At 34.8% G+C, this 12,679-nt stretch overlaps 1 non-coding gene across 1 annotated transcript; it reads right to left on the reverse strand.

Annotated features, from left to right (window-relative positions):
- Positions 1-10,704: 10,704 nt before the first annotated feature.
- Positions 10,705-10,810, reverse strand: LOC121218943 (small nucleolar RNA R71). Its single transcript, XR_005915424.1, has one exon. It is a non-coding gene; the product is annotated as a small nucleolar RNA R71 (small nucleolar RNA).
- Positions 10,811-12,679: the final 1,869 nt, after the last annotated feature.

Genomic DNA, 12,679 nt, shown 5'->3' on the forward strand with positions numbered 1-12,679 from the left:
CTTTACACCCGCATACCACAACACCGGGTTGACACCAAAGAATGCCGCTTTGCGAGCACCGTCGCTTATTTTGTTCCTTCTTCGCCACCGTCAATCTTGGACCCCACAGCATCGACGTGGTCTCGACGTGTCTCTCTTCACCAACCCCCTCCCTTTCTTCCCTTCTCACCGCCGTTCACCTCTCATTTTCTCCATCATAAACCACCATTTAGAATCCCTTCCTCTCACCCAAGCACCACCAACCTTTCATAACACCAAACCCCTACCTTCTATCTATTAACGCTACCTCCCTTACACCCCCAAAATCTCTTCTTTAAGAATACCATCACACCCCTCCACATGACTACCCGAAGGTTGTCAAGCACCATCACCGTGCGCTATCATCGTCTCCTGCCACTGTGAACCACCGCCATGATCAATAGTAAACAAATGTCATTTGTTCTTCAAGCACATTTGTAGACCATGGTTTGAACTAGGAGCCAAGCAGCTGTGGTTTTCTAGCTTTATTCAATCGTAGACGAAATTGGTTTCTAGTGCCTCCAGTCATCAATTTAGATGATGACAACTTGGAACCGTCTCTACCCCCTATAAGACGAACGATCGCGCGTACTTGGAATCGTCACTGACGAAGCCCAACTCCAATCGAGACAAAACGTTAGTACAACAGCCCTACTACTTCTAAAAGGTAGATTCCTAACTTACAACCTTTTTTACCTTTACTAACATACTATGCAGGTTGTTCGGATGTGGTCGGGACTTATAACGGCCATGGCGAAGGTCCTTCGACTAGAAACGAGCATGTTTCTTAGCATAAAAAACGATCATCCACTACTTGATCACATCGAGCACTAATTGATGTGCCAGTGATGCCTCTACATAGTAGTATTGACGCTGCTAGAAATTTAAGCCTACCATCCTGCTCACCTAATGAAAATGTTCAACCATCCCGAGACGGTCAACGTAATAGGCAAGGTCGTAGCTACACTAGTCCTATCGAAGGACGATTATGAAGGTTTTTGAACTTTACAACCCCAGAGCCTTGCATAAAATACAACAACTTCAACAATGCCCACTCTCAGTTTGTAAGTAAATTAATCTTTACGCTATTGACATGTTAAATATGTGATGTTGTGTTTAACTATTTTGATGCTATTGGTTGAATTCATTTGCAAATATTTCGTGTACTGCATATTATGAACTAGTTTATGAATTTTACACAACATTTAGGTTCAATATTAATGCATTGTGAACTGTTGAAACTCAAGATGCTGCTTGTTTTCGGTTACTTGGTAAAAAATTTAGAATTTTGATTTCAAATTTTAACATCGCCCTAGGTTTCGTTGACCTTGACAATGTTCAAAATGATTCTTACCATATTGCTTTATTGGATATACCAAGTGATTTTGATGCAAATATTGTTTATTCTACTTTAACTCATTCTGGGAATCAACTTTATAAACCCAAGACCTCTAAGGACTTATTGGTGCATGAACCTACTTTAAGATACATTCATCAGTTTTTAGCTATTCAGGAAAAAAGATTCATCATCTGCTTTAACTAAAATAGAATTGTTCTTTTTGTGGTGTATGCATTCTGGATTTAAAGTTAATTTAGGATATTTTTTGTGAGATTTTCATGCTATGTTACGATCTAATCGACCACTAATACTTGACCCATATATTAAAAATTTAACCTCTCAACCTTTTCCCTCTAAAGTCAATTTATCATCCTTAACATGTGTATATACTATGAATAATGGGTTTTCTTACAGGCACCAACTGCGTATTATTTTGTTCCTCCAGGTACATAAACTGCTCGCAGTAATAGGGTCTTTTGCAAACGTCCTAATTTCACTACTAATGAGCAAGGGGAGCAACCTCCTTCATCAGTAGAGGCACGTTTAAGCTGGATTGAAGCTCGACTTGAAACAATGAAAAGCCAAGGCTTTCCAAATGGACAGCTTCAGCCCAAAACTCATTCTTTAAACCTGCATTAGAAAGCATACAATGATGCGATGTCTTCCTATCACTTCCAGTTTGTAGTAATCGTTAAACTCTGATGAACAGAACTCAAGACCATTATCTGTTCTCAATCGCTTCACGAACTTTTCAGTTTGTTTTTCTAGCAGTGTTTTCCATTACTTGAAGATTCCGAAGACTTCATTCTTCTATTTTAAAAAATAAACCCAAACTTTCCTAGAGTGGTCATCAATAAAAGTTAGGAAATATTTATTATATCCTTTTGAGATGTTAGGTGTCAAACCCCATAAATCAGAATGAATATAGTTGAGAGTCCCTTTTGTTCTTTCACTACTAAATTAAAACTTAATTGTGTTTGCTTCTCGTAAGTGTAGTGTTTGCGGAAGCTTAATTTTCCAACTCAAATGTCTTTAAGAAGACCTCTTTTACAAAATGTTTTCGTACTTTTCTCGGTTATATTACCAAGTCGTAAGTTCCAAAGTTAGGTTCAAAAAGAATCGTTGGAGAAAGAATCATATTGCATTTTCGTGATATGGCAACGATTTCAACTCTTTTTCAGTAATTGCATTTGCACCAGTCACTTTCGACCCTTGCAAAATGTAGATTTTGCTCTTCTTCTATCCTTTCATCACAATGAGAGCTTCACGAGAAACATTTAAACAATTTGACTCGATAACAATCCTGTAACCATTCAAGTCTAAAATTCGCAAATAGATGAGATTTTTATTTAGATCAGACACATACCTAACATCTAACGGTGTTTGTATAATTCTGTTGTACATCATGGGTTGTACTATTTTGATTACGATTTTCTTACATAGAGAGTTATTCCACATCAGCACAACTCCAACTTTAACTGAACTGTAAGTGGAGAACAAATCCTTAGTGGGACACATGTGGTAAGAGCACCCTGAATCAAGGATCCATTTAGTTGTAAGCTTGGAACTTTCGCACGTAGACACTAACAAGAAATCATCACCTCTGTCCTTAGTTACACTAGCATTAGCAACTTTTTCTTGTTGTTTTCCTTTCTCTACGTTTTCGACATTCCTTTTGTTTTTATTTTGAAGTTTGTAACATTATGCTTTAATGTGACCCATCTTCTTACAATAGCCACATTGTTTGTCACGGTTCCTGGATTTTGATCTTGCCCTAGACCTACTTCGATTTGACTTTCTAGATTGTTGTCTGACCCTTTCAACACAACTGAGGCTTGTCCATCCGTCTTAGTATTTGGGCCTAACTCGTTATTGAATTTGTCTTTGCTCAATAGATTTCCCTTCATGTCCCCGAACGAGAGATTATCTCTCACACAAATCACGGTCTCCTTGAAAGTTTTGTATGAAGGGGGAAAAGAACATAACAACAACATAATGATAGCTTGTTTATTTAGCATATTTTATGTGCTCAAATCGACTTTTCTTGAATTAGTTCCTGCTAATTGATGAATTTTATGTTTAAATTTTGTTAGGAACGAAATTTGGATGCTATAAATCAAAGACAAGCAAAAAGGGGATTAAGTTGAAGAAATGGAAATAGAAGATGGGCCGAATCTTAAATTTGAGACATTTGAGGGGTTTGCTAGATTTTTGACCTTGTAAAAGCCAAATTTTAAAAAATAAAATATGATATTATTTCATGTAATTAGTGGGTTGGTTAAACTAGCCTAATTTTAGTATACGGTTTATGTATAAATAGGTGGTATGGTACACTCGAAAAAGCAAACCTTAATTAGCTGGAATTAAATTGAAATTGTTTTCTTTCACTATTACCATTAAATCCACTTCCATAACCAACAAAGCAAGATAAATTTCATGCTTCACTAAATTCAAATTAGCTTTAGGCTGGTATTCTTTCCGGTCAAGAATCATGAGAAATTATCCGTACTAAAAATCTTTAAAATCGATATTCACCATCTTTCCAGAATATCGGGATTGGCAAATCAATCCTTTAAAGTTAACTAAATTTCAATTCAAAAAGTGCATTAGGTTGGAGTTGTTTTGGCATACAATTGGGAAGACAAGTCGGCCGTACTGTATTCAGATTTCCACGAACAAGTTAAGGGAGATTGTGATCAAATTTAAACGTCTCATGCAGTTGAGGCCGTTAACCCAAGTTGGGTTCTTCAGAACAAAAGGCTGTCGGGGTCTTGAATTGCGAACGTGTGTATCGTGGTTAGACAATTGATAAGGCGTTGTTTTTAGGGAGAACTGAGATCAATTACAAGAGGAAGAATTGGTGGTTAGAACATTCTTAATGACTATGGCTAGCTTATTGTTTGGAGGAGAAAACTAATTTTGGACGATCGATTTAAAAACCAGAATCCACCAAGTCTACAGGTAAGGCTTTATAACTCTGTTTACATAATCCAAATTTATTTCCCAATTTAATTTTATTTTGGATTTATTTAATTTTTTATTTATGCTATTTCATTTATTTAATTTCTAGTCATTTCGAAACTCCCCTAATTTATTCATTTTTAGCAGGTTGTTTGGAGTCGTGGGCACGTCTATTGCCACGATTTTCGGCACGAAAAAATTTCTATTCATGAGAAAAACACGAAAGTTTATCATAGTCACCTATCACTGTGGAATCGACTCTACTAATCTTTACTACTGTTTAGAGTTATTTTGTTGTAGCAAATTTTTTTATTTGGTGGTTTTGACACCCATCACATAGCTTGATAATTGTCGCTGATATTTGCATCGAGATTCTTTAAGTCGTTGAGAAAGGTAATGAATTCCCTTATGTGAGTGCTAATGGACTCACTTTCGACCATCTTGAACGTGTAGAGATGTTGTTTTAACACTAACTTGTTGGCCAGAGAATTCCTCATGTATAAGGCTTCCAATTTTCTCCATAGCGCGGGCGCTGTTTTTTCCATCAATACCTTTTGTAACACATTATTTGTAAGGCATAGTTCAATTGCAGGTTGAGCTTTTTCATCAAGCTCTTCCCATTCTGCCTGGTCCACATTCGAGGGTTTCTTACCCGTAATGAATTTTTTCAGACCGTTCTGGACTAGTATTTGTTGGAAAAATCCCGGTTTGAAAATGGTTTTCTTGTACAACAAAAAATTAAAATTTTGAAATCGACCTGGTTTGTGATATTTATGGCAATAAACCTTAATCGAATTTGTACTTGTGTTTTCAGCTTAATGAACGTTTGTTGTTCCCGGCTTTCAACCAAATGATCTTCTTTGCTATTATCGTACCATGAATTGCTTCAAGTCTGAGATCAGACCAATTGAATCGAAACACAGAACTAGAAAATTTTTTATCTCCTTCTAAGGTGAAAACGAAAATTTTCTCTTCTTAATAGAAACTAGTATAATTATTATTCCGAAAAAATATATGTAATATTTGATAATAAATTCTCTCTATCTTTCAGCAAAATAAAAATCTCTCAAAGTTGTGTTGTAGTGGTTTATTTCAAATAGAAAAATAACATTCTAATTTGAATAGGACTAGGGTGGATGACACACCCTAGTATTCCTACTAGCGTTGTCGCCCCTTCATGTCTATGAGGGATTTTTGGGCCTCTCTCACATCGAGTATAATTACGTGTACTTCTTAGGTCTTTTTGACCTAATACTCTATCCAACCTGATTCAAATTTTCTATTTCCCAAAATAAAATTTAATATTTATGTATAAAAAAATTATCATCGCTATTTTACCCCTAACAAAATTTTGATGATTTTACCCCTGGTAAAATTTTGATGATTTTGCCCCTGGTAAAATTTTGAGAAATATGTTGAATATTTTAAAACTCAACTTGTTCACTATGACCGAATGATTTATTTTCATTTTAGGGCTTCAAAACAGTCCAAAAACATAAACTCATTCTTCTAATCATTTTTTTGGTAATCCACATAGGATTGCAAATAAATCATTTCTATTTCCATTTTCATTTCCATTTCCATTTTTGGAAACATATGTTCATTTCCAAATGATTCCATTTCTCCATTTTGGAGAAAACCATAATCATTCTTGAATGTTTCCCGTTTCTTTTTTCCTATTCATTCCGTTCATTTCTATTCAAACACGTAATTCATTTTTGGTTTCAACGAGCTAGCAGAGGGATCGATTAGAGATATGTAGTTGAGGTTCAAATGATTTATAATTAAGTTTTTACTTTTTTCTTATTAATTATAAACTCATTTAGTCACGAATTCATTCCACTATAGTATCGTGACTGAACTCTCCCTAGCGACATACCATTTCGAAAGCAACTACTCAATACTCGTCCAATGACCTTGTCATAAATATGTTACCCTCATAGGATATCCTTGATCACTTTGGGATAATATTCATTCTCCTAATTTGATTTTATTTTATCTCATGATAACCATTACAACTTCCTTCATGAAAAATCAATCACTATCAAATAGTGATCAAGTTAACCATTACAAAGATGGACGACTCATGGTTACGTTTACTTTTCATTGACCATGTAATGCCGATAAGAGGATATCATTTACCCATGTTTTGGGCTATGAACTCCACTATTGTGAATGACATTACATACTACAGAAGTCATACACTCAAAGCACCAACTTTTAGTTCTTTATTTATTTGAACTCAGGCTTTTACTTAGATCAAAGTGTACGAGTCATGCGTACATAGTCCACCATCTATTCAGGATTTATATATGCCATACTATGAATTTCACAAGTGAATAAATCCATAAACAGATTCAATATCTATTCTGCTTGGGTTCTATCTGATGTATTGTTAGTCCAGTCAGTCACATCAATGTCTTTATCTTCTGAGAGTCTTCCATTTCGATGCCCAAGACAAGACATCTCCCCAATTGGGCTTGATAGATGACATATTAGCTTTTTAATTGGTTTGATCATTCTTTTTAGACTAAGGACATTTTTAGGTTTGTCTACTTATACAAGTTGTCTTTCTGTACTACGATTCGGCCATGTAATACCACTTAGTATTAGTTAAACATTTAGAAAACCAATAAGCAACATTTGCTTCCATTTTGCTTTGCGTGAAAAAACCATTTGAGGAAAATTTTGTACAAATTATATTAATTTAATTAATGAATTTATTTTATTAACCAATCTGTTTGAGAAAAAATTGCAAATGTATATTGACGAAAATACTATACTCAGGGAACAGATCCAACAGTTTCCCACATGCCCTAGTGAAGTAGATGGGTCATGTTTCGTATTCTTATGCCCCTCCATATGTTTCCTAAAGAGCTCTCTAGCTATAAGAGTATTGTCTAAACAAATCCCAAGATTTTGTCCTCATATGCAATCTTTGACTACGTCCACCATTCCGTCAAACACTACCTTCTCTCTTGTATGTTTTGTCCTTAAGATGTTTATTTAGGTTAAGCTATAACCATACTGTTATAGTGACATAGCTTTTCTATATCTAATATTCAACTCTCCATAGTGAAGTTAGTAGTGCAAACCTGCTTCACACTTATTCACACAATGGACCCACCGCCTATGACAAAATGTAATAGTTTATTTTTCAGTGGTGTCGAAAATAGTAATTTTGGAGCCACAAATTTGACGAATAAGTTCGTAAATATTATTTAATATTTACGAGTCAATTATGATATTATATTGAATTTTGGTTTGATAATTTTAGGTAATTAAATGAGTATTTAAGTACAAGTGGGTTGTCCCTAAAGTCAAGTGGTTTTGGAAAATGAGGTTTTAAGACCTCATTTTTGTAAATGGAGCCCATAAATATTTAATATTTACTAAATATTTACAAAGAAATTATATAGGTATATTAAAATGTGGTTAGAAAATTTTAACGTTTAGATAGGTAATTAAATGAAAATGACTAAATCGTAAAATTTACAAAAGTCAATCGTTATTAGTGTATAAGGGTTAATTGATTACAAAATCATAGTTGAATGCATTTATATGGTAATTTAACTATAATTAAAATGTTAGGCGGTATGTATATATGCTTTAGTTTAAAAATATGTAAATTAATGGCATTTAGGTAATTAAATAAAAAATAAAGTAAAATAAAATAATAAAACAAATATCATCTTCTTCATTTTCATTATGGATGACTGAAAATCCATGTTTGAAGAGTTTGAAGGTTCGACCAAGCAACCATCTTGCATATCAAGAAATGAAACAATCAGACTTGAATCGTGGAAAAGCTAAAGTAACGGATTAGTCGTCGACCTTGTTTTTACAACCATTTTTGTCTAGGTAAGTTCATACTACCTTCCATAATTACATTTCGTTATTAAATATTGTTAATTAATTCTATCTAAACTTTAAAAATTGGAAATCAAACTATGTGGTAATAAATCAAATTCTGAGATAATTCCGATGGACCGAGCTCCATCATTTGTTGCAGATTCGGATATACATGTGACACAGACTTAGCATGGACTAGTAATCTATTTTCATTTTAAAGGTTTAGCCTGAATTGGTAACCTTACATGTATACATAGCCCTGACCAGGCTATTTTATTGTCTTGTCACTTGTTTAACTAATAACTCTTGAAAAGAATTATATTTTATGCCTTTGGACTTAGTTAATTACCTGTACTTAAGTATATCTAGTTGCATTTTAGGGCACTTTATTAATATTTTTTAGCATTGCATTAGAACTTGGGTTGCATTTAAATATTAGGTGCTTTTAATTGCTCGTGGAAGGGCTGTGTTTTGTTGGATTAACAGGTGAAAGATGAGGAACAAGAAATAAAATAGTGAAGTTTTGTCGGGACAAAAGGGTGGTCAAATTGCCAGCTAGTATGTCATGGCAATGTCGGGAAGGTGTACAGTTAGCATTTAGCGCATATCAGTTTTAGCGCAACTCTACATGTACTAGATAAATCTACCTAGAAAATAGGAGAAGATAAATCTTGGGACTGTTGGAATTATCCCGAAAAAGAAAAACAAAGAAATTTAAAAAGAAGCAAAGGAGGAAACCCTAGGGCGCGGAACTGTGAGTAGAGATCTTTAGGCAAATTAGAAGGTAGTGATTCAATAGAGACAGAGGAGGAAAGATGCAGGCAACCCTTCTCAGCTACCTTAGGACACAGCGCAGCTGGAGCGTGGATAGGACAAGTGAACGTTATCTTCCCGACGTTCTTCCAATATTTCTAATATATTCCTTTATTGAATTACAATGATGAAAACGATGTATGAGTTGAATTTTATTTGCCAATATATGAGTTAAATCTCATAAGGTTGGGATTACTTTGTTGAAACTTTAACTATCTTTAATGGATGCAGTATAAATCTGAGTTGTTTTACTGTTTCATTCAATTATTTTATTCTTTACAATGTATGTGAGCAATCCCTAGACATAGTTGACTGTGCAACATACCATTAAATTAATCTAAATTCTAAAAAGGTTTGATTAGTTAGACTGTGGTTGAATGATATAGGCAAGTACTCGATAGATACTTGTAGTAGACTCTAGACATAGAGTTGCGTTCATACAAAAGGACAACATTACAGGGTACCATATTAAAGGCTTAAGACACAAGCAAGGTATCTTGGGGTTTCTATTTTTGGAAGAAGTAGACCACTTTAGAACTCTTCTGGGCAGTAGGTTAAGTATTATTTTGCCGAGGCATTGTTGACAGGAAAAGTAGATTCTTAGTAATCCCGACTTTCCCACTCAACATCGCGTAACCTTTATTTTTTCCATAGTAGCTTTGCCATAGCATTCCTAGTTGTTTATTTATTCATTACAAATCATTCACGTAGTTATTCTCATAATTGCCATTACATTCCTACTCTTGTTTTGCCATAGCATTTTCAAGTATTCATTAGTTCCACATATTGCATACATCACTATTCCTTTAATTACCACTGCATACTTATCGTTGTTTTTTCCATAACATAGAATTAGTAGTATTTTACTAAAATAAATTGACCACTATAATGCCTTAATCCGATCCTCATGGGAATGATACTCACTCATCACTTTATTATTTGATTCGATGTGTATACTTGCACAATTCGCATATCATATTCACACGCGACAAGCTTTTGGTACCGTTGCCAGGGATTGACAATTTGGTGTAATTTGATTTGGTTATTTTAATTAATTCCATTAGTTTTATTTAACTTAGTTATATTTAATTTCTACATTTTATCATTAGTGCATGAGAAGAGGCATTCTTGTAAACAAAGAGTATCCTTTTGACCTAGAGATTGATAGAACTATAAGTAGAAGGTGAAAAGAATTGAGCAAAATGGCTAGGAACGGGAATGATCCTGGTCTCAATGATAATTCGAATGGTCAAGATGCTAATCCCCCTATTCGAAGGGTGATACCAGGTATGAATGATAATTTGAATGGTCAGGGCGCAGATCCGCATGTTCGTGGGGTGATAGATGACCGAGATAGACCAATCCGAGAGATGTTGTGCCAATTTTAGATGATTTGAATCCAGGGATAGTCAGGCTGCAAATACAAGCATAGCAGTTTGAAATAAAACCAGTAATGTTTCAGATGTTACAAACAGTAGGACAATTTGAAGGACTGCCCACTGAAGATCCAAGATTGCATCTGCGACTTTTCTTAGAAGTTTGTGATTTGTTTAGGCAACAGGGTGTTCCTGAAGACTCCCTGAGACTTAAATTGTTTCCATATTCCTTGAGAGATCGAGCAAGAGCATGGCTGAATGCTTTGTCGTTAGGGAAAGTAAAATTATGGAATGATTGGTGTCAGAGGCTTTTGCTACGGTATAATCCACCAAACATGAATGCCTAGCTTATAAATGACATCACATCTTTTCAACAATTAGAAGAGGAAATGCTATATGAGGCTTGCGAAAAATTTAAAGATTTAATTCGAAAATGTCCGATGCATAGATTTTAGCACTGGACGTAATTAGAAATATTCTATAATGGGTTGATTGCGCATACGAGAATGGTAGTTGATGCATCTGCCAATAGTACATTGTTGGATAAATCTTACAACAAAGCATATGACATTTTGGAAAAGATTGCCAGCAATGACTATCAGTACCCTACCACAAGAGTTGGGACGTATAAGAGAACTACTGGTAACATAGAGCTCGACCTAATTACTTCGTTGATAGCCCATGTATCTTCTTTAGCTAATATGATTAAAATAATGAAAAACCCAACTACTGTCGATGAGATTAAACTAGCCGAACTGTCATGCGTTTATTATGGAGAAGATCATGTGTTTGATGAATGTCCATCAAACACAGCATCAATATACTGCATGGGTAATTTAACCAAAATAATAACCCCTATTCCAACAGTTACAACCCGGGGTAGAAACAACATCCGAATTTTAGTTGGAATAATCAAGGTGCGGGGAATTCACACAATGTTGCAAGATAAAATATCCATAATGCACTACCCGGTTATAATCATCCTATACCGAGGCAAAATGCCCAGTAAGGTTAAGTATCATCTACTAATTCTATTGAATCTTTGTTAAAGGAGTATATGGCCAAAAATGATGCTGTGATTTAGAGTCAAGCTGCGTCTCTCAGAACTTTTGAAAATCAAGTGGGGAAAATAACGAACACTCTAAATTCAAGGCTACAAGGAGTGTTTCCAAGTGATACTAAAAATTCGAGACCTAAGGAAAGGAGCAGTGCAAGGCCATCACTCTTAGAAGTGGGAATCAGTTGGATAAAGTTGTTCAATATGCCATAGCAAAAGAAGAAAAATTCAGCCGCAATTAGGAAAGGATCTCAGAACCTACTGAACGGTAGACAACACCTAAAAATGGTACACAAAGAAATGTTGCGACAAAATCAGATCAAGTTGCCAACAAAAATGCCACAACAAAACAATATCAGTAACCCGAAGGTTGACCATCTTTCCCTTTTGCTCAATGATTTCACAATTCCAAGCAGGAAATTTAGTTTAAAAGTTTTTTAGATGTTTTGAACAACACCATATATTTATTAAAGACATATTGTCAAAGAAGTGTAGATTGAGAGAGTTTGAGACTATTGCTCTCACTGAAGGGTGCACAGTAATGTTGATGAATAAATTACCTCCAAAGTTGAAAGATCCAGGAAGTTTCACTATCTCGTCTTCAATTGGAAATCATTTTGTTGGTAAGGCGTTATGTGACTTAGGAGCAACTATAAATCTAATGCATATGTCTATTTTCAAGAACCTAGGAGTTAGGAAAGCAAGACCTACTACGGTGACTTTACAATTAGTTGATCGATCCTATGCCCATCTGAAAGGTAAAATTGAGGATGTACTAGTAAGAGTGGATAAATTTATCTTTCTTGCAAATTTCCTTATTTTAGAATTTGAAGCTAATCAAAATGTTCCAATTATCCTTAGAAGACTTTTTCTTGCTACAGACAGAACTCTAATTGACGTAAACAAAGGTGAACTGGCCATGAGGGTAAATGATCAACAGGTTACTTTTAATGTTTTTGATGCTTTGAAATATGCAAACAAAAATGAAGAATGTCACGCCATTGGTTTGATAGAAACAATAGTGGAGGAAGAATTCAACAGACTTTGCCATAAAAATTCTAATAATAACGAAGACTCATTAAAAAGGATTGATGAAGTACATTTCGAAGTACTCGGTGAATGCATGGAAGCCAAGAAGACATTGAAGAGACCAAGGAAAAAGTTTGACTCTTTGGATTTATTGAGTCATTAATTCAAACTTCCTAAACCTTCTATAGAGGAACCCTTTTACATTGGAGTTGAAACCTCTGCCACCACATTTAA

Source organism: Gossypium hirsutum, chromosome D06, assembly GCF_007990345.1.
Source record: "Gossypium hirsutum isolate 1008001.06 chromosome D06, Gossypium_hirsutum_v2.1, whole genome shotgun sequence".
Taxonomy (NCBI): Eukaryota; Viridiplantae; Streptophyta; class Magnoliopsida; order Malvales; family Malvaceae; genus Gossypium; species Gossypium hirsutum.